This window comes from Camelus ferus, chromosome 33 (genome assembly GCF_009834535.1).
Source record: "Camelus ferus isolate YT-003-E chromosome 33, BCGSAC_Cfer_1.0, whole genome shotgun sequence".
Lineage (NCBI taxonomy): Eukaryota > Metazoa > Chordata > Mammalia > Artiodactyla > Camelidae > Camelus > Camelus ferus.
In genome coordinates, this window is record NC_045728.1 from 13,209,602 (window position 1) to 13,228,811 (window position 19,210).

The following is a 19,210-nucleotide window of genomic DNA, read 5'->3' on the forward strand; positions in this document are numbered from 1 at the left end:
ATGACCTCTCCTTAACTTGACTACATCTCCAAAGACCCTATTTCCAGATAAGGCCACATTCTCAGGTATTGGGGGGTTAAAACTTCAATGTATCATTTCTAAAGGGCACAATTCAATCCGTATCACCTGTTTCTCCTACTTTATCTCATTTTGGTAAATGGCAGCTCCATTCTTCCTACCGCTCAGGTCAAAAACTCAGGTGCCATTAGTGACTCCTTGGTTTCTTCTACACTGACTTCCAATCCATCAGCATATCTGGTTGGTTCTACCTTCAAAATATATTCAGAATCCAGGTACATCTCATCATCTCCACTGCTACCTCCCTGACCCGAGCCACTATCCTTTGTCATCTGAATTAGCAGCAACAGCCACCTAACTCATCCCCTTGCTGCTGTTCCTGCCCTCCTGTAGCAGCCAGAATGACTCTTAAAAAATGTGCAGATTATCACTGCTCTGCTCAAAACCCGCCATGTCCTCTGTCCCACTCCCTGCCATGGCATGCAGAGTAAAAACCGATGACCTGCAAGGCCTTGCAGGGCCCACCCACTTTTCCTCTCTGCGCTCACCTCTTGCTAACCCCTCCTCCTCCCTCCCTCCCTCTGCTCCACCCACTCTGGCCTCCTTGCTGGTGCTGCCTCAGGATCTTTGCACTTGTTGTTCCCGCTACTCAGAGCACTCTTCCTCCAGATAACTGCCCTGCTTGCTCCCCTTCTTTCCCTCAGACCCTTATTTAAACACCACCTTCTCTGTGTGGTCTTCCCTGAGCAGCCCTCCCACCCTCACTCCCTATCCTTCCCTCCCCACTTTATTTTCTCTCTAGCATTGAGCTTCGTCTGATAAACTTGGGATTTTACTTGTTTCTTGTCAATGTCTCTCTCATTGAATGCGTGCTCCTTGGAGACAGGGATACCCTCTGTTTTGATCGCTGCTGTATCCCCAGGCCTAGAACAGGCCTGGCACATAGTAGGTGATCAGGAAATATTTGTACAAGGAATTAATAATAATCATAATTATAATGGTGAACTGACAGTGATTTGCAGCTTTCAAAGGATGGTCAACACTCAGTTTATCCTCCAGGAGCCTGATGAAGTTGATATTATCTTCAAGTTGCAGACGAGGAAACTGAAGCTTAATGTGATTGCGTGATAGGTCCCAGGTCAAGCTGCTAATAATCTGGCAAGAACTTGACCTTGGAATCAGACCATCTAGGTTCAAATGCTCACCCTGCCTCTTTCTGTTTTATGTGTGTCCTTAAGCTTTCTCCATAATCTCTTGAAGACTCAGTTTCTTTTTCTATAAAATGGGGGTAATAACTGTTCTCATTTCATAGAGGTATTGAGAAAATAAAATGAGATGATCTTTGGGAAGTGATTGGCAAGTAGGAAGTACTTGATAACTGTTACATTTTATTGTTATTTTCTCCCTACTTATAACTGTTGTTGTTGAAGCAAGAATAAAATTGTGGAGAAGGCATTCTCTTTTGGAACCTTTGTTTTCTTTTGGTGTCAGCTCAGGATCCGGCGATGCAGCATTCTTCTATGATCTGGAAATTCAGTATTTAAAAGGGAAAAAAAAAAAAAGGCCCAATCTGGCGCTGTTTGAACAAGCGTATGTTAGTGTTTGTGTGTATGTGGGTGAGCGTGCGTTGCTTGTGCCTGTGTGCCTTTGTTTTCCATTTACCTAGAAAATTGATAGATTTCCAATTTAGAGCAAGGGGGGACCAGGAGCGGGAAGGGAAATGGAGCTGCCCATCAAAATTAGCAGGGAAGTGAGTAAAGGTCATTTGATCACAGCTTGGCTGCCTCTGAATTAACCTGCATAAGAGAGACTTGTTGAGTTTGCAGCTCTTTAAGGGGCATATTAACACCAGGAGTGAGGCAAGGAGACACCCGGAGAGAAGGTCAATTTGTGGCTGCTCAGATCAGCAGGGCTCCTGGAGAAACATGGCTGGAGAAGCCAGCTGTGGACCACTGGGGTGAGGATCGGAGGAGGAAAAACTGGTCCCCGGAGGAGGAGGCCCGGGTGCCTCTCCCAGGGCCGCCTCTGAAGTCTGGCTGGCCCTGCAAGCACCCTGGCATTGGAGCTGGGAGGGGCTTCCCCGTGCTGGAGCTGCAGCAGAAAGAGAATTAAGGAGACGTGAGTGCAGCATCCAATGCGGCAATTGCGGATTCATTAATCGTCTGTGGGGAGAAGAATAGGAGGCATTTATATGATAAAGATGCTGGGAAATTAGAGGGAGCAGCAGTGCTGTTTACTGTTTTTATTTTATTTTTATTATCATTAAATTGCTTCAAGTCACCTGTAATTTTCTGAGGCTGTCACAATTACAAATCTTTGAGGATTACACAAGACACACACAGTCAGAAAGGTAGAATTTAAACTTTCAAAAGCTTCAGCTCCTTTTCATTACCTCCCGGGCAATTGGCCCTGATAGGTTGAATAAGGTGACCCGCTCCCGACCCAAGACTGGTTCCAGCCCCCAAGTTTTGTGATTTTTTTCCCACCAACTTGGGGCCATGGTGGGCCATATGGCATCTGTACTTTAGAGAGAAGAGGTGTAACCTGGGGTCAAGGACCTAACTTCATATTCCTGGTTTGCTCCAGAATGGTTCACTGCCTGTGGATAAGTCACTTACCCTCCCTGTGTCTCAGTCTCCCCATCTGTAATATGGGGATATTATTGTGTAACTTACAAGACTGTGGTTTGCCTTACATAGGACTATGGTTCCTGGGCTCTGACAACGACTCTCTGACACCAACTGACTGTCTACAATTCAATTCAATTGTGGCACTACCTGGGGTTAGCATAAGATCCCAGAGGGAAAGGCCAAGGTCTCCAGTAAGACTGTCCTTACCTCAGATGCCAGCCCCAAGCTGGGTCCCTATACTACCTGCACTCTGTCTGACTTGGCTACAAATTCAGGGGTTCCCACTACCTCCCTTCAGGCTGGTTAATTCGCTAGAACTCCATGCAAGTGCTATACGTACAATTACAGTTTTGCTGTAACGGATACAACTCAGCAACAGCCAAACGGCCTCAGCGTAGGGGGTGGCCGCAGCTTCCATACTCTCGTTTTATGGAATCAGGTTGAGTTATCCTCCCAACATGTCAATATGTTCACCAACCAGGAAAGTCCAGTGAACTTCAGTGTCCTGAGTTTTCCTATGAATTTTATCTTGCAGGCACAGTTGATTAAATCAGTGGCTATGTGGTGGAACTCGATCTCCAGTCCCTCTTCCCAACCCAGAGGGTAGGGGGTGGGAGTGAAAGTACCGTTCTTGGTCACTCTGGCCTGGCCAGCCTCTCCCTTGGAACCATCTAAGGGCTCACCATGACTGCAAACTCAGGGAAGGTCAACAGAGGCTTGTTATGAATAACAAAAGTCACTTCTATCAGGAAATTCCAAGGGTTTTTGAAGCTCTGTACCAGGAATTAGGGACAGAGATGAGATCAGACTATAAAGTGCCAACTTATAGTTGTCTTCAGAATCAACCCAGAGCATATTAAAATGTCAGCTTCCAGGGTCCTGGCTCTCCGGGCGACTGATGCAATAGGTCTGTGCTGAGACGTACACATCTGAGTGTCCCCAAGTGATGCTCCCCAGTGACGCTGATGCTGGTGGTCTACGGCTCACACTTGGAGAAACGCTGATGTAATACAGTGTACAGTAACATGCATGAAATTGCTCTGAAAAACTGTGACATTCATCACAAACATTAGGCATTGTCTTGAGGACTGTCTCCTCCTTTGAACAGATCTGATTGTTGGATATGTGTTAAGTGTAACGGTAATTAAATATCAGAGCTGAAGGAAGCCTAGGAGCCTTAGGGAGTCTGGTTCTGACGTTTGTAGAAGAGATTTTAATGGTGGGGAAAGTTGGAAGACGGGGTCAGAATTGGGGGTGTGCAAAGCCTAATGGAGATTAGGGTTGGACCATTTGCAGCGTTTCCCTAGTGATTCCTGTAATCGACCCCTTTGCCTTCCCCTGCTATTTCCTTATTCATCCCAATGATGGGTGAGCCCCGCTTACTGCCTCACCTCCACACTCCTATGAAGGATGCAGTCTGGGTCCTCTACAAATTTGGGATCTCTGCTCTGACCCCAAAACTCTTGCAAGCTTCTAATTCAGTTAGTCCACCTGTGGTCTTGGGACCCCTGGAGAGTGATCCTCATTTGGTATCTGTTGGGGATGGGCCAAAGAATTGGCATTTTAGTTACATCCCCAAGGATCCTAACCCCCTCTCCCCGAGCAGGTGGCCGTGCCTCCGACGTGCCGGAAGTCTGACGCAGGCTAGCAGCAGTCAGCCTCCTGCCTGGCACGTAGTAGGCCCTCAGTGGATGGTTATGGAATGAATGAGAGTATGACAAATAAATCCAATGTCCCTCCTCTCCACCTTAAGGTTCTTTTGTGTCTTCCTTTGTCTTGTCCTGACTGGGGCCCTGTAAAGCTTCCGGCCTCGTGCTGGGTCTGATTTCTTAGTTACTCTCTTTCCTGTACCCTCAGTGTCTTTTTTTTTTTTTTTCCACCAGCTCTTTCTGCATAGCCAGGTCTCCCCAGCCCTCCTTCCAAGGGACCTCCTGTTCTTTCTCCTTGTCTCTGATCAACATTTGCTGCTTCCCCACTGCGATTAACGGCATCGCCCTTTCTCACCCCACCCCCCACCCGCCATCTTTGACTCCTCTCTCCCCCTCAATCCACATCCAATCTGCGGCTCAGTCCTCTTTACTTTACCTCTGATCTTTGTCTTATATCCACTTTCTTCCTTCCCTCCCCCATGTTATTCTTTCTGTCAGGCCTCCATTTGCTCTGGTCTCTTACGGTATTTTCTACTCACTGATGTCTGCCCTCCGAATGACACTGAACATTTGGTCCAATTAATCATTTTAAGTCTTAGGTCTTTTCATACCATTACCCTGTTCAAAATGTTTCTCTGACTTCCCATTGTTAGCAAAATAAGATCCCCGATCTTTACCCTCCACAATTTGACCCCTACTTATTTCCCAGATTTATCTCCACCACTCCCCTAAACTTCCAGTCTTCCTCTAGTTCTAGATTCCTACCCTCTTGGACCTAAACACTTGCTGAATTCTCTTGTGTCCTCATCCTCACCCTTGCTCTTTTCCCAGCATCACTGCTCCTCACCTGCCCAATTTGTTCAACTCCTTTAATCACAGTGGTGCCTGTTCTAGGAAGCCTTCCATCATCCCCAGACATGAGGGCATCCTTTCACTTCCATAGCCCACGGCTGGTCTCCTCTCTGCTTTGCTTTGTGGTTATGTGTGTTATATACGTAACATATGTGTTATGTATATGTGGTCACGTATGTATCTTCTGAGATGATCAGCTCCTGGAAGGCGGGTAACAATATCAGTAACAGCACATTGCATGACAGGGGTGACTGTAACTGACTGAGCACCAGCTGTGAGTAATAGGTCCTTCACCTGCAATGACTTGAAAACTTATCACCATAAGTTGTTATCTCCACTTTAGAGATCTGGAGACTGAGGCTTAGAAAGGTAAAGGCCAAAAAGCTGACAAGGGGTGGGGATGAGATTCAAACCCAGACTGACTCCAAACCCACTGTCTTTCTACTCCACAACCCAGCTCACAAGGCAAAGAAGAAAACCCACATTCGTGGAGCAACCACTATGTGCCAGTGCTGGCAGGGGTCCAAAACTGAGCAAGAGAATCCCATGAAGTAATAGACATGAAAATGACAAGCACACTGCTTGGCACACAGGAGGTGCTCGATATCGTAGAAATGCTCACTGGAAAACAGACAGATGTAGTGTCTACTCCGCACCCGAGCTTGCTTCCAGAGTAGCGGCTGTGTCCTACTGTCGGGTGCTGGGGAAGGGACCCTGCGGCCAAGGTCTCATTTGGGCTCAGCCAAATGCAGTTCCGATGACCTTGAGCAAGTCTCACAGCCTCTCCAACCTCATTTCCTCACGGTGAAATGAAAAAGGCAGATGACTTTTTTTTCTAAGGTCTTTCCAATGCTAAGAGGTGAGGTGATGTAGGGGCCAATGAGTTGCAAAACAGCAAAGCAAATACAAATGGAAGTGATTATTTTAATTCTTTAGATCCTTCTTGTAGCAAGGGCATTCCTCTGGTTTTTAGGCAGACAGGGTAATTCCCTTCTCAGAAGCCGAGTTTCTGAGGTTGAAGTTCCCAGCACTCCTGGGCCAGCAGGGACAGAGGACAGATAGCCACCCCTCCATGATGCATGTGGTTTGAGGACCCCTTCTGTCTCATGGGGGAGGCACTGACTTCTGCAGGATCTGGCCACGCATGGCGGAGAGTTAATTAATGTCTGCAGGGCAAGTTAGCAGAAATAACAATTGCTCTCACGGAGTGAGGGAGATGGCTGTGAGATTTGCTTTAAACAAAATGGACAAAGAAGGACTAGGAAACCACCTGCCTGGCCGCCTTTGCTGGGCTCAGTGGCCTTCCTGTGTCCTGACTGCTGACCCCTCCATTTTCCCCTAAGAATTGAGGCCCCGGCTCAGTCGTGCTTTCCAGGGACCCTGATTTTGGTTGTTGCAAACAACAAAAATCATACCAGAGGATCAATACTGCTGTGGGTTTGTGAATGTGAATTTGGACAGGAGCCCAATATGACCGGGAAGAGGCAATGATGGCAGAGCTGATGAAGCTGGGTGCTGTCAAACACAAATGGACTGTTAGTCTGGCTTACCCTGGAGAGGCTGCCGCATGAGGGCGCTGCTCTGGGTGCTGTCTCTGCATTTTCTCCTTAATCTGAAACCCTCTGGTTCAGGTCACTCAGCCCCTGAGTGATGGAGCCAGGACTCCCATGCAGGTCTGTCTGTCCTTATGATTCCTCCTTATGGTGCATCTCCTCCTGGGCAAATGGAAGGTAAGGAGATGGAAAAGAAGAGGAAAGGAGAGCCAAGAACATTGGATTTAAGAGGGGAGAGGGCTGAGTCCAATGGTCCCCAAATGCGCCGGGGTTGGCTGCTGGAAGTTTCTAGTGCTAACGTGAGTTGAGCCCGACTACGTGAGAGGCACAGCGCTAAGGGCGTTGCAGGTACCCGCTCACTGCATCGTCCCAGTAACTGACGTGGTGTCATTTCTCACAGGAGGAGATGACAAACGTCTTGCTCAAGTTATACCACCAGTGAGAACGCCTAGAGTTTGAACCCAGTTCTGCCCTAACCTAAGGTCCATGCTGGTTCCACCATCCTGCACTGTCTCCCTCTTGGCAGAGCATCACAAAATGCTGGTAAGTCCAGCCTTGGCCTGAAGCAAAGGCGGGAGAAGGAGAGGGAGTGGGGTAGGGAGCAAGGGGCAGAGCTCTTGCTGAGTGCTTCCAAGCCCTGCCCCCTGGTCGGGCACTCCGCCTGTGTTTAGTTTCATTTCATTCTCCTAACACCCGGGTGGGAAAATCATCACAGCCCACATTTTGCAGATGTCTGTATCAAGGCTCAGAAATGGCAACTGATTTGCCGAAGGTCACAGAGCTGGTAAGCGGCAGACCAAGGATTCTGATTCGGACGGGCCCAACGTCAAAGCCCAGGCTAATTAAAAATAGAATTTTGTGCTAAATCAAGTAGCATCTCATGCTAGATTCTATTAAAGGCGAGCTGCAGCCAAGGCCAACATTTGAAACTAATTTTGTAGTTGAAAAATCTATAATTAAGGCCATTGTTGATTAACTCGTTTTTCTGGGAATAGAGAGGTTTGCCATTACTGAGTTTCAGCTGCAGAAGAATCTGGAGTCTCATTTAAGAACCATGCCGTATGTTCAGTAAAGCAGGAGTCAGAGAGAGCAGCTCAGGGAAGCTGACCCCGGCCACGTGCCCAGAAAGGGGAGGCGTTCAAGAGCTTTCTGGGCACGGAAAGCAGGTAGGAAGCACAGCCAGGTTCACTGCTGCCTCGGAGAGCATTTTTGGCTTCAGTCTAGGCTGTATGTAGTGTCTGCCAGAGAAGATCATATGTTCTCAAAACACAGGGACTGGGAACAAACTAATTCGATCATTTGTCTTCCCTGTCCCTGCTCAATAACCTTCAGTGGCTCCCCATTGTATCCCCAATAAACCCCTAAGCCTTACCTTGATGTTCACAGCTCAGCACAGTCAGTCTGGTCCCAGTTTACATACCCAAACCTATTCCCAACTCATCACCCCAGTAAACTTCATGCTCAGGTTAAACTGGTCCACTTATTATTCCATTAACCCAATTTTTAATCTTTCCCCTTTCCTTCCCTTCCCTTTCCATCCAAATCTACTTAGTAAAACCGTACGTGTTCTTCAAGTTCCTTTCCAGGGTGACTCCTCCATGAAGCTTCCTCTGATTGCCCACCAAGAAGCAAACACCCCTCTATTTACATGTGGCGCTGATCCCAGGGTACCTTGAATTGAGATTATCTAGGTACATGTCTCCTTTTCCCTACTAGGCACAAGCTCCTTGTGGCCAGAGGTAATCCCTCATACCTGTGTGTGTTTTGAATAAACCAGTAACTAATGAGCTGAAAAGTTATCTTTGACGCCATTGTAGTTTGACTTATCTATGACGTCATAATAGTTAAATAACGTTCAGTGTTTACATTCAACAATTTGAAAGGGCTTAGCTTGAAATTGCTTAAAAGTGTGTTAGAGACCTGAAATGTTTTGAGAATTAGGTTTTTTGGGAGTTCATAAATGATATTTACTCATTCATTCAATATCCTCAATATGGATTTTTTTTTTTTTTCTGAAAATCTTGTTTGAGAGAGCTTGAAGGTCCGAGTCTCTCCCCGAGATTGCGTCTGTCAGGAGACACAATGCCCCAGGTCCTTAGCACTGTTAGAACAGTCTGCACGTGCACACATGCCCCGTTTGCTGGGTCCTCACATTTACCAGTCATTCCTATGGCTCCATCCACGGCTGCAGAGAGTGGCTTTCTGAGCAAGCGCCAAGGCTTGCCAGGCATCCATCTCGCCATGGTTAGGTCAAGCCAAGGCAGAGAAACTGAAGGATGCTGCTACTAAAAATATCTGGTAACCAGCCAAGTGGTTTCTCTCGAGTTCAATTCCTACATCGTTCTCTGTCTATGCCTGAGAAGGGGAGACATTCCCAACCAAGACATACCTCTTGCCAGTTTGTGCAGCAGCGCTGGCCCTTGTGTCCAGTTCACTTGTAAGTTTGCAAAATTAAGTCAGCAGTGTCCCAACTTGGATCTGTCACAGCCAGTGGAGAGACAACCACACTGACTCTGGCCAAAAGCCAAGTGATGCTCGGTCACTCTCTGCACAAATCAGAACTTACCTGAATGAGAATCAAATCATTGTCCTCTTTGGCTCTCTCTGCTTTTGGAAGGTTGGAGAATGAGCTCATTTTGAGGGGAAAAACTCAGATGACTTTTGCTCTGCTTGCTGCATCCAGAGACAGGCTACATAGCGATCCAGAACGCAGGGCTTCGGGTCAGTGCGAACTCAGCCCACCCTTCAGCTGTGGGTTTAGTTTTACGGGTGTGGTCGGGTTTCTTGACCTTGTTGTGCTTCTGCTTCCTCATCTGTGAAGCAGGATTAATCACCGGACTTGACAGTTGTCGGGAGAATAAGCTGAGCTGACCATAGTGTTGGACAGAGGAATCACTGCATGAGTATCAATTATTATTAGAATCACAACTGCCCACAGTGATGGGACAGGATCAGCTGATCCGCTGTAACCACCTCACTCCAAAGACTTCAGCTTCCTTTCTTTGCTTTTTTCCCCTGAACAATCGATACCTTAATCAAATCCCAGACCTCTCTGTGAAGTTTTTAGCATTTCCGATCGAGTGTGACCCTTGACGGTGCATTGGATGCTTCCTTTGTTATTCTGGTCGATGCAATAAACCTTCCCACACGTTCCCTTCCAGGGAGAGCTGTGCTGGGCTGGGCTATGGGAGGCTTAGGGGGGAGGGGTGGGGAGAAGGTAGTGGAAATACTGGATACCGTTCTTGCCCTCAAGGAGCTTGTGGTCTGGTTGGACTGAAAGAAAGGTGCCCCATTCCTACAAAACACCCCCAAGTGTGAAAACTGTCGCAAATGAGATGCAAACACAGCAACCAGGTTGTTGGCGCTGACCCATGTCACTGTCCTGCCGTATTTTAATGATGGTTTCCTTTCTCTGTTATCATCAAATTAAAACATCCTTCACATGGTAGTCAGTCTAGCAACATTGTTATATTGCCATTCTGCAAATTATGTGGAAAGAGCGAATTGTTTCAAGTAAATTTGTGAGCTGATGGACAAATTGCCCATTATTGCTTTCAAAAAAATTTTTAAGCACTGTCAGTGGACTAATTTTCAACTTTCAAAAAAAGAATACCATCTCACGTGTTTCCGGAGCGTTAAAGTTCATAAATCTCGCTGCTCTGCATCTTCCCTCTGAGTCCTGTTGGTGACTCTGTGATGTGGGAAGTCTTAAGTTGGAAATGCAGGCAGAGGCTGGAAAAGGTCAGGCTTGCTTTGTTCACGTGGGGACTTGAGGTTCTGGAACCCAGGACCCCCGACTTCAAATCCAGAGTTCTTTTTGCTACATTACACTGTAGTCAAGAAGTTCCGCACCATTTCACTAACATTTAATTAGCTCAAAGTGGAAACAGATAACCTTGAAATGAATTCAAGTTACTGTTAAACGTTGCTAACTTTTTATTAGTTGAATGTTTCCATTAACTTTTCCAGTGACTGCCTTTTGGGTCTCCACTCACAGCAGTGAACAAAATTGAGTAAGTGCTCGGTAAGTATTTATTGAATAAACAAACAGCTTGGCTGGCCCGGTTTGGCTGCAGGGTGGGGTTTGAGAGTTGAGTCACTGGGGACGAAATTGAGTATTTGACTCGGTTTGTGAAGTATTTATTAAGCTTCTACTCCATGTACGGCACTCCACAAAGTAGAACACGGCACATGTGCGGCCCTTGGCAAGTTATTCAGCCTCTCTGAGCCTCAGTTGCCTTGGACTTAAAAATGAGGAATAACAGTAGTACTGAACTCATGGGATTGTTCTTAGGGGCAAATAAATTAATGTATATAAAGAGCTTGGCACAGAGGCTACCACGGGTGGTGGGTGCTCAGTAAATGGTAACGATAGTAATTCTCAGTCTCTGTGCTATATATTTACACGTGGTTCATACCCCTGGGATCCGGAGATTCAGCGCAGTGGTTTGCTGCACTCAGTAGCAGCACAGACTGCCAGAGTTGATCTGTTTTGGAGCAGAGGAGAAGAGAGGCGGGCTGTGAAAGCAGAGCTGCGTTCCCATGGTCCTGATGAAAGAAAGGGGTTTCCCTTTTAATTTTAGGTGACAGTAGGGGAAGGGACCCAGACGGCTCATGTGCTGGTCACATGCCGACGCACTCCACCTCGGGCCTCCTCTCAGCATCCTTTGGGAATACTGGGCCCTGGGCCCTTCGGCTGATTGCCTAGCTCAGATGTGTGTGCAGGGATGCAGTGATGGGGGCCTGTGATACAGGGACCGCTCTGGGTTCATGCTACAGAAAGACAAAGCTGGCCAAGCAGGGTGCAGGCAGATTGCTGCTTCTTCTGCAGTCCTGTGTCCCCTCTCTACAGGGCCCTATATCATTGATGCCTGGGCCCTCCCTCGCCTTGATCAGGACTCTCCTGGGGCTGAGCCCTGGGAGGGCAGGGGAAAGGGCTGGAGTGCTGGCCTCATTCCCAGGGACCCTTTTCCAGCCAGGCGGGAAGGGGTGAGTGTGGGCACAGAGACCTCCACTCTGACTCCCTCCAGCCGAAGCTGCAGTCTGGGCCTGAAGCGCCTCATTGAGTTGCTCTAATGAACGGAGCTGCTGGTCAGCTCACTTGCGATCTGACGCTCTTGCTGACCCTGTCGGTGGCCGCCTCCTACTCTGAGTGGGCGGAAGCCACTTAGGAAGACAGCAGAGCCACCTGCCACTAACCTGTCAGCAATTGGCTTCCATTAGGGATGGGACTGCCCGCGTGGTGGGAGAGGGGCAGGCCGGGAGGGAGAATAAAAGGGAAAGACAGCTCCGTCTGTTTAATCTCATCGGGTTTCCAAATCCCAAAGGGATGTTTGGGGGAGCCTCGGTGGACTGGGCAACGACTGATTGTCTCTGTCAAGGTGGCAGCTGGGTTCAAAAGTGTCTTCACCTCTCTCTCTCATGGAAAGAAAAGAACAAAATGCCAATTTTGCTGATTGTATCAATTTACGGAAGTGTGTGAGGTGTATCCTAGCCTGTCCTGGCTGCCCCCCTGGATTGTTTATCTGTCCCCATTTCTGTCTGATCTGTTGTTATCTGTCTATTCCCGCATCTGTGTCTCCCGGTTGGCCATGTCTAGCTCCACGTTTTCCTTCCTTAGGTGTAGTCTGAGCAGTGGTTCCCAACTAGGAAGGCGGTATTGCACACGGGAGAGGCCGTGCTTAGAAACATGCGGGACTTTGGTTGTCTCGACGACTAAGGACCGCTCCTGGCTCTCAATAATCCGTGAGTAGGGACCAGGGATCATCTAAACATCCTGCAAAGAGCAGGACAGCCCCACACAAAAAGACTCATCCCGCCCAGATGCCAAGAGGGGTCCTGTTAAAAGTCTAGGGCAAGAAGGACAAGGGTCCTCAGAGGTGACTGGGCCCCCGGGCGGCTGACTCACGCTAATCACAGGAGACTGAGACAGAAGAATTATTTACACAGAACACTTTACAGAGGGGCCGTTCCTTCTGGTGGACAGACTTCTGTCTGCTCTTTGGAGCTTCTCCTTGTACCAGGATGGTCGGGACAGTGACCCATCAGTCCACAGCTGAGCATAGATCGGGGGCTAGTGGAAGCCAGTGCCCTGTGAGGCCCTGTGAACCAATGATCCTTTGTCACTGTCACAAATGCCTCTCTAGGGCCTGAAATACTCATGTTGGGGGTATCCTTCCCTTTCAGCCAATGCTGGATGAACCCCAACAAACACTTGTTCCCTTGGGCCATCACCATCCATAGACCTTGCCCTGAGCTTCTGCTTCAAAGAGCCTTGCTCAGGTCCTCCCTTACCTAGGACCTTGGCATTCCTGCCCCTACAGCCCCAGGCTGGGTCCCAGGACCTCCACCCCAGATCTGTTGGTGGGGTGCACATCCTGAGGCTGAGGTTGGTCAAGAAGCAGCTATGTTGCAGGGGGTGGAGAGACAGAGCTTGGACACACGGCTTGAGCTCGAGGGCGGAGCTGAGGCAGGAAGGAAGCGGGCAGCGTGGAAGTGAGCAGGATTTGCTTCTGGCTTCTTTTTCCAGCATCCAGGCCCAGCACTTTGTCCTATTAGTACAGCCTTACCCCCAGGGATTCCCAGACCTTAGCTTCAGTCACATCTCGTCCTCCTGGGAAAATACCTGTGTTACCTTGACTGGATTTGGGACCATTCACGCTTCACTCACTCAGATCTGGGGTTTCTCTCCAGTGAATTTTCAGAAGGTTAATCGCGTGTAATTTGTTGCCTGAAGTTCTTTGTGGCCGGGGTGGGTGGTGGGAGGGGGGTAGGAAGGGACTGGGGCACTGTAACTTCCCACAGTTCAACGACGTCGTGTTGTCGGCTGCTTTACTCCAGCTCTGTTCTTATTATGTCTGTTCCGATGTCTGTTTAGCCCAGTGTTTTGTTTATTCTGCTTTTCTTAAAGGTTTTACCTTTTGGGGACCAGGGCAGAGGACCGTAAACTTATCCCATTAAGCAGTGAATTTGCAGGGTCGGTACGGCTCCCGTATAAACATTAGAGGTTTTGATGTTTCAGGCTGCAGTGTTCTAGCAGTTTCTTTGATCTTTTACTGACCAGTAAATTATTTATCCGGTCTGTCATGAAGATAAACCAACATCTATAAACTATATTCATAGTATCACAAAAATCCCCCTCTACCTGGCTGTCTTCAGAGGCAGACTGCGGTCCTGATGGTGGTGAAGCATCCAGGATTGGCGGGGCATGAGGGCCTTAGCCACTTTGTCCCCCCTTTTTAATACCTTTTCTTCTGTCTTTTCCTTTGAGCTGTTTGCCTTCCTCCCACAATTTTGCTTCGTTTGCCCTTCCCTCTACTATTTTTTTGGCTCCAGAGCTGAGATTTTTGCGAGCATTGTTGTTAAGATCCCATTGCCCCTCTCTAGCCTCTGGGACGCCGCATCCCCTTTCTGCTTGAACCCCAGGCCAATCTCAGCTCCTCTCTACGGAAACCGACATCCCCGGGCCCCAGCTCCCCTGTGCCAGGCCTGGTAGCTTATTCCTTCCCCTGCAATCCTTCTGTCTTGAAGCCCAGACACCTGTCAACCCCTGGGAAAATGAACTGTGCCCAATCAATGGCCAGTTCCAACTGACACTTTGGGTCGTTGGGAGAATTCATTACAGAGTGTGTGCGGTGTGGACGTGTGATTGTATGTGCAGGGGAGCAGATGACTGCCAGCCTTTAAGTCCCTGCTTTCATTTTCTTTTCCCTTTGGCTTTTAACTAGCAGCTTCCTCAATTAAAGTGGCAAGGCAGAGCAGACAAGGAAATCAGTGGATCTCTTCCTGAACATCAATAACACAAATTTCTCTCTGGGACACCTATTTGTTATTTGGGTATCAGACTGACTGTAATCTGTTTCCATTTTCCTTCTTTGTGTCCCCCGCCAGAAGCTAGAGGCTCAGCCCTGGATATCCTGCTGTTTCCATTTGGCTGAACGAGGGGATAGATTAGATTCCTATTTGCTTTGCCGCCGCTCCCATCTGATATCCATTAGATGTGTCAGGGAGAGCCTGGAATACGTGTCTCCCCTGTTTATTTTGGGTGTGGCGGGGTGGGATCATAGTGAGGGGGCTGCTGGAAGATGTTGCCAGCATCCTCAAAGATACTACCATAGTTTTCTTTCTTCCTCTGCTTGATAACAAGTCATGGCCCAAGGTATTTCTATTCTAAGAGATAAGGACCTCAGGGACTGCTCCCTGCTGCTGCAGAGGAGAAGTAGCTTGACCTTGGTGGAAATATTGGAAGAGTACCTTTGATGCAGCATCCTACAGGGAGAGGTGTACAGTGCTCCATTGCACAGATGTGGAAACTGAGGTCCAGAGAAATTAAGTAGATTGTTTCCATGGGACCACCCAGCTTTCCCTTCTGTCTTCTTTCCTACTGCTCATTCTCCTGAGGGGTGCCTCTGGCCTAGCCACTCCCTGCCCACCCACACCCCATGAGCCCAGAGAACTCAGGCATGGATGCGTCATTGATATGTGGATTTGTGGCCAACCAGGAAGGCAGGGCCACGTGTAATATTTGCTGTGTCCTACAAGTTGCCTTGCATGGTGCTTGGCACCAGGCCAGCTCACAACCCATCCTGGTCAGTTGATTGAGCCCTGGGACTCACCTATGAGGTTGCCGTCCTCTATAACAATTGCTTACTGAGCCCTTATGATATGAAGTTCCATCCAAACCTCTGGTCCCGAATACCCAGGCCTTGGGGGTCTCTTTTCTGCCCTTCTGGAGGGCCCATTCCTTCTGCCTTGGCCCACAGACCTGCCTCTTTTCTCCTTCTCTCCTTGTCTGTTTCCTGTCCCGCCTCCATCAGTGCTGTGTTACCAGGACAACCTCCCACCATTTACTTAGGTCCTGCCCCCGACCCATCCCCATCCCCAGCCCCAGCCCAGCCCCGCAGCCCACAGGCTGCTGCTTTCCAGGTGTCCCCACTTCCGGGGGTCAGCTCCTTTTTAAAGAGGGCGTTGTTTGCTGTGACACCAGCAATCCTTCAGAATTGACAAGACCTGTCTCTGCGTCTCACACTCTGCCACCGGCTCTCCACCTGGGGCCTAAGTGACTTGTCATCTCCTCTTGTCAGTCGCCGGCTCTGGCTGGCGCTCCTTCTCCTCCCTCCCCACCGGAGCCATAATCCTCTCCCTCTGATATGGCAATTGTCTCCATGGCACTGAGCAGCCTGCACAGCTCTGCAGGGGCTCTCAGCCCTCAGAGGAAGGTGGAAATAACAGCGACAAAGACCCTCTTAAGGAAAAGGACAGCATCCATCTCCGCTTCCCTAGCCCTTCCCCCTCCCCAGAAAAACATTTCTAGTAGAGACAGTACCCAGGATCTGGGACAATGGCAGAAAGGCCCTCAGACAGAAGGCTCTGTTTGCCGCTGCTATTCCAAGTGGGATTATTTATTTTCCTGTTTAAGCAGCGCATCCAAGAGAGCTGGCTCCTACCCCTGCTGTGATGGGGGAGCAGAGTGTCCAACAGCAGGAAGGACCCAGCTTCCAGCAGGGAGGCCCCGGAAGTGCACCCCTGAGGACACCCTAGGACTCGGGGTCTGGGAGGCAGGGAGCAGAGAGGGATGGGGCAACAGTGCAGGTTTTGGAATCCCCAGCGAACTCTACATGGTGCTTAGCATGCGATATGCCCACACCTACTCACCTCAGACCCCCCCGCCCAGGGTTAGTGTGTTACGGAGGTTCTGCTTGGTTCCCCCAGACTCTGGAGGGCAGTTTCTGAGGTCTCTCTCTCAGGCTGCGTGGTCCACCGAGCCAAGGGCACTGGGCCAGCTCTCAGGGCCTTGGGGACCCCTCCTGGCTTGGACACTTGCTACTTCTGTGCAGAGAGGGAGATGTGGTGAAAAGCTGTACAAATCTATGTCAGTGAGCACTCAGCAGGATCCCTCACCTTAGACCATCATGTAATGTATGTAAAAACAGTGTTGGGAAAATGGAAAGCTTTTGATGCAACTGTATTTATTACACTGTTCTAGACAAACTGTTTTACCTCCTGGGTCTCAGTTTCCTCATCTATAAAGTGGAGCAGAGTGACCTCACTTTTCCCGGTATTACAGGATCACATGAGGAGATGGATGTGAAAATCCTTTCCGAAGCATGAAGCATGAAGGATGATTTGTAACTTTCTTTTATACCCAAGTGTGTCTGTCACTTAGGGGAGAAGGAATAGGATAGAATTTGCCTTAAATGCTCAGAAATGGTCTCCAGGCTGCCAAAATCCCTTATTGTCCCCTCCTTGCCAATCCCCTTATCCCTAACTCGCTTTGTCCTCACAAATGCTGCAAATCCTATTGTTGCTCCCTGCAGACACCCCGCTCCCGGGGCCACTGCAGACACCATGCCAGGTTAACAAAGAAGGCTCTCAGGGATCTGGCTCCCCCAACCTCCTCTCGTCTGATTATTCTCCCATTCACAGCTCTGGCCAATCTGAATTTTGACTTGTTAGAGAGTCAAGCAGAGCGGATGGAGCCCGCTGCACCTGAGGCCCCACACCGGGGCCCCCAGCCCTTCTACCTAAGCCCTGTGAGCTGACTGTCCAAGGCCAGTCTGCCCTTGGTCATTCCCAGCAGCGGTGTCTTGGCCCCAGCCCACACTTTCACCTGATTTCTTTGTGCCTTATCTGCGGATTTCTCCTGCAGAGCCGGGGGCAGTGCGGGAGGAGAGAGGCAGGGCCACACCCAGCTAAACCAGCCCCGGGCTCCAGCCTGGCCCTGGGAAGTCCTGTTGGAATAGCAGCCTTCTGAGGAGGAAGCCAGTGATTGAATTTCAGACCTGCAAATAGGTTGGATAAATTGATTCTGCCGAGAGGTGGACAGACAGCTGGACTGAGTGAGCTATGGCATCGAAGGCAGCACCAGGGGGTGGTGAAGGAAGAGATGATAGAAAAGCACACACTCACCCGTACTCCACAGGTGGCTGGGGAGAACTCATTCATTCACTCATTCATTCCTTCCCTCAACTAACTTGTACTGTGCACTCCTTCTGAATCAGGCACTAGGCTGGGTTCTGGGGACACAGCAGTGAGAAAGGCATTCCTTCCCCACTCTTCCCTGCATGGGACGTGCTCAGACCCAGGGTGGACATTAGAATCCCCTCATCTGCTCAGTTTGCCTTCATCAAATCCAGGTCACTGTTCTATCCCAAACCGAGGCTTGCACAGTGGGCATATCACAGGGACACAGGGTGAGATGATCTGGCCCTCTGACCATCTTTGGATTCCCAGCACCATTTCTCTGAAGAAAAGAACCCAAGGTCATGTAGGGGATCCAGACTCTCTGGGTATCCCAGCTCCTAGCTCGTAGGGTCCTGGTGCAATGTATCAGCAAGGGCGCTCCCTCTTCAAGACCCATCACTGCCATCTGCTGGAAAATTGGCACAGTGAATACACAAGTCTGCATGCCCGCAGTGTGAATGTTGTGAATGGTGCCCCCTAGGTTTGTCTGTTCTCCCCCTGTCTACCCCTGTGGTCATGGTCCACTGTTTAGTATGAACAACCCTGCGGATCCACAGGATGGAGGCTACTGTCAAACAGCTCAAGAGAAAGATGCGATGCTCTATCAAGTCCCCAGTGCCTGATACCGAAAGCCGTCTTTGTTTGCTATTAGCATAGATTCCTAAAGTTCTATTAGGTGGAGGGCGACTAAGGGTGGAAATGTATACTGTTCCAGGCCATGTGTGAGACTCTGACTAATGAGGAGGTGGAGAGTCATCCAAGGGTTCTCATTTTCTTTTCCCTCTTAATCCATTTCTCTTATCTACTGTGTACCGGGAACAGAAAAAGCATCATCACTCAGGGAAATGCAAACAGTTGGCCAGAACCGTTCCCAAGTCCTCGGTTCCCAATACTCACATGTTCTTTGGAGGAGCTCTTGAAGTGTTTTTGTTTAAGAGCCATTGCCTTATATTTTGTTCGAAGGTAAATCTCTGGCCTTAAACACATTTGTCCACAGAGGAGGTAGAGAAGCAAAGTAATGGATTTAATCAACAAGAGATGGAAACTCAGGGCTGTCTTGAAGAATATTGAGGGCTTTTATTTCCAACCCTACAGGGGCTGCAGCATGCGCACACACACACACACACACACACTTGTCTGTGTGCACAGGGATTGGGAGTAGATGAGCCAGTATATAAGTTGGTGCCTTTTGCCCACCGTGTCAATAAATGTTGGTTGATGAAAATGGTGGTGGTGCCACTGATGCCTGGGGCCTCCCCTTCCCTGGGCTTTGCGTTCCTTGTAGGTGGAATAAACACGTTAGCTCTGTGCGGTGTCTTAATCTGTTTGAGATGCTGTAACAAAAATACCATAGACTGGGTGGCTTAAACAGCAAACATCCATATGGAAGCTGGGAATTCCAAGATCATGGCGCCCACAGAGCTGGTGTCTGGTGAGAGCCCACTTTCTGCTTCATAGATGGCCGTCTTCTGACCACGTCATCAACATGGTGGACGGCGTGCGGGAGCTCTCTGGGGCCTCTTTTATAAGGGTACCAACCCCATTC

The 19,210-nt window shown here is 49.1% G+C and overlaps 1 long non-coding RNA gene across 6 annotated transcripts in view; it reads left to right on the forward strand.

The window, feature by feature from the left end:
- Window positions 1-19,210, forward strand: part of LOC116661080 — a 261,277-nt gene that overhangs the window by 170,248 nt on the left and 71,819 nt on the right. For 5 of the 6 annotated variants that reach the window (XR_004316827.1, XR_004316825.1, XR_004316823.1 and 2 more), the window contains 2 exons: window positions 7,103-7,245; window positions 10,672-10,726. This is a non-coding gene — a long non-coding RNA (uncharacterized LOC116661080). Of the gene's footprint in view, window positions 1-7,102; window positions 7,246-8,277; window positions 8,394-10,671; window positions 10,727-19,210 lie in introns of all 6 variants that reach the window. The other variant, XR_004316826.1, reaches the window with a different exon arrangement.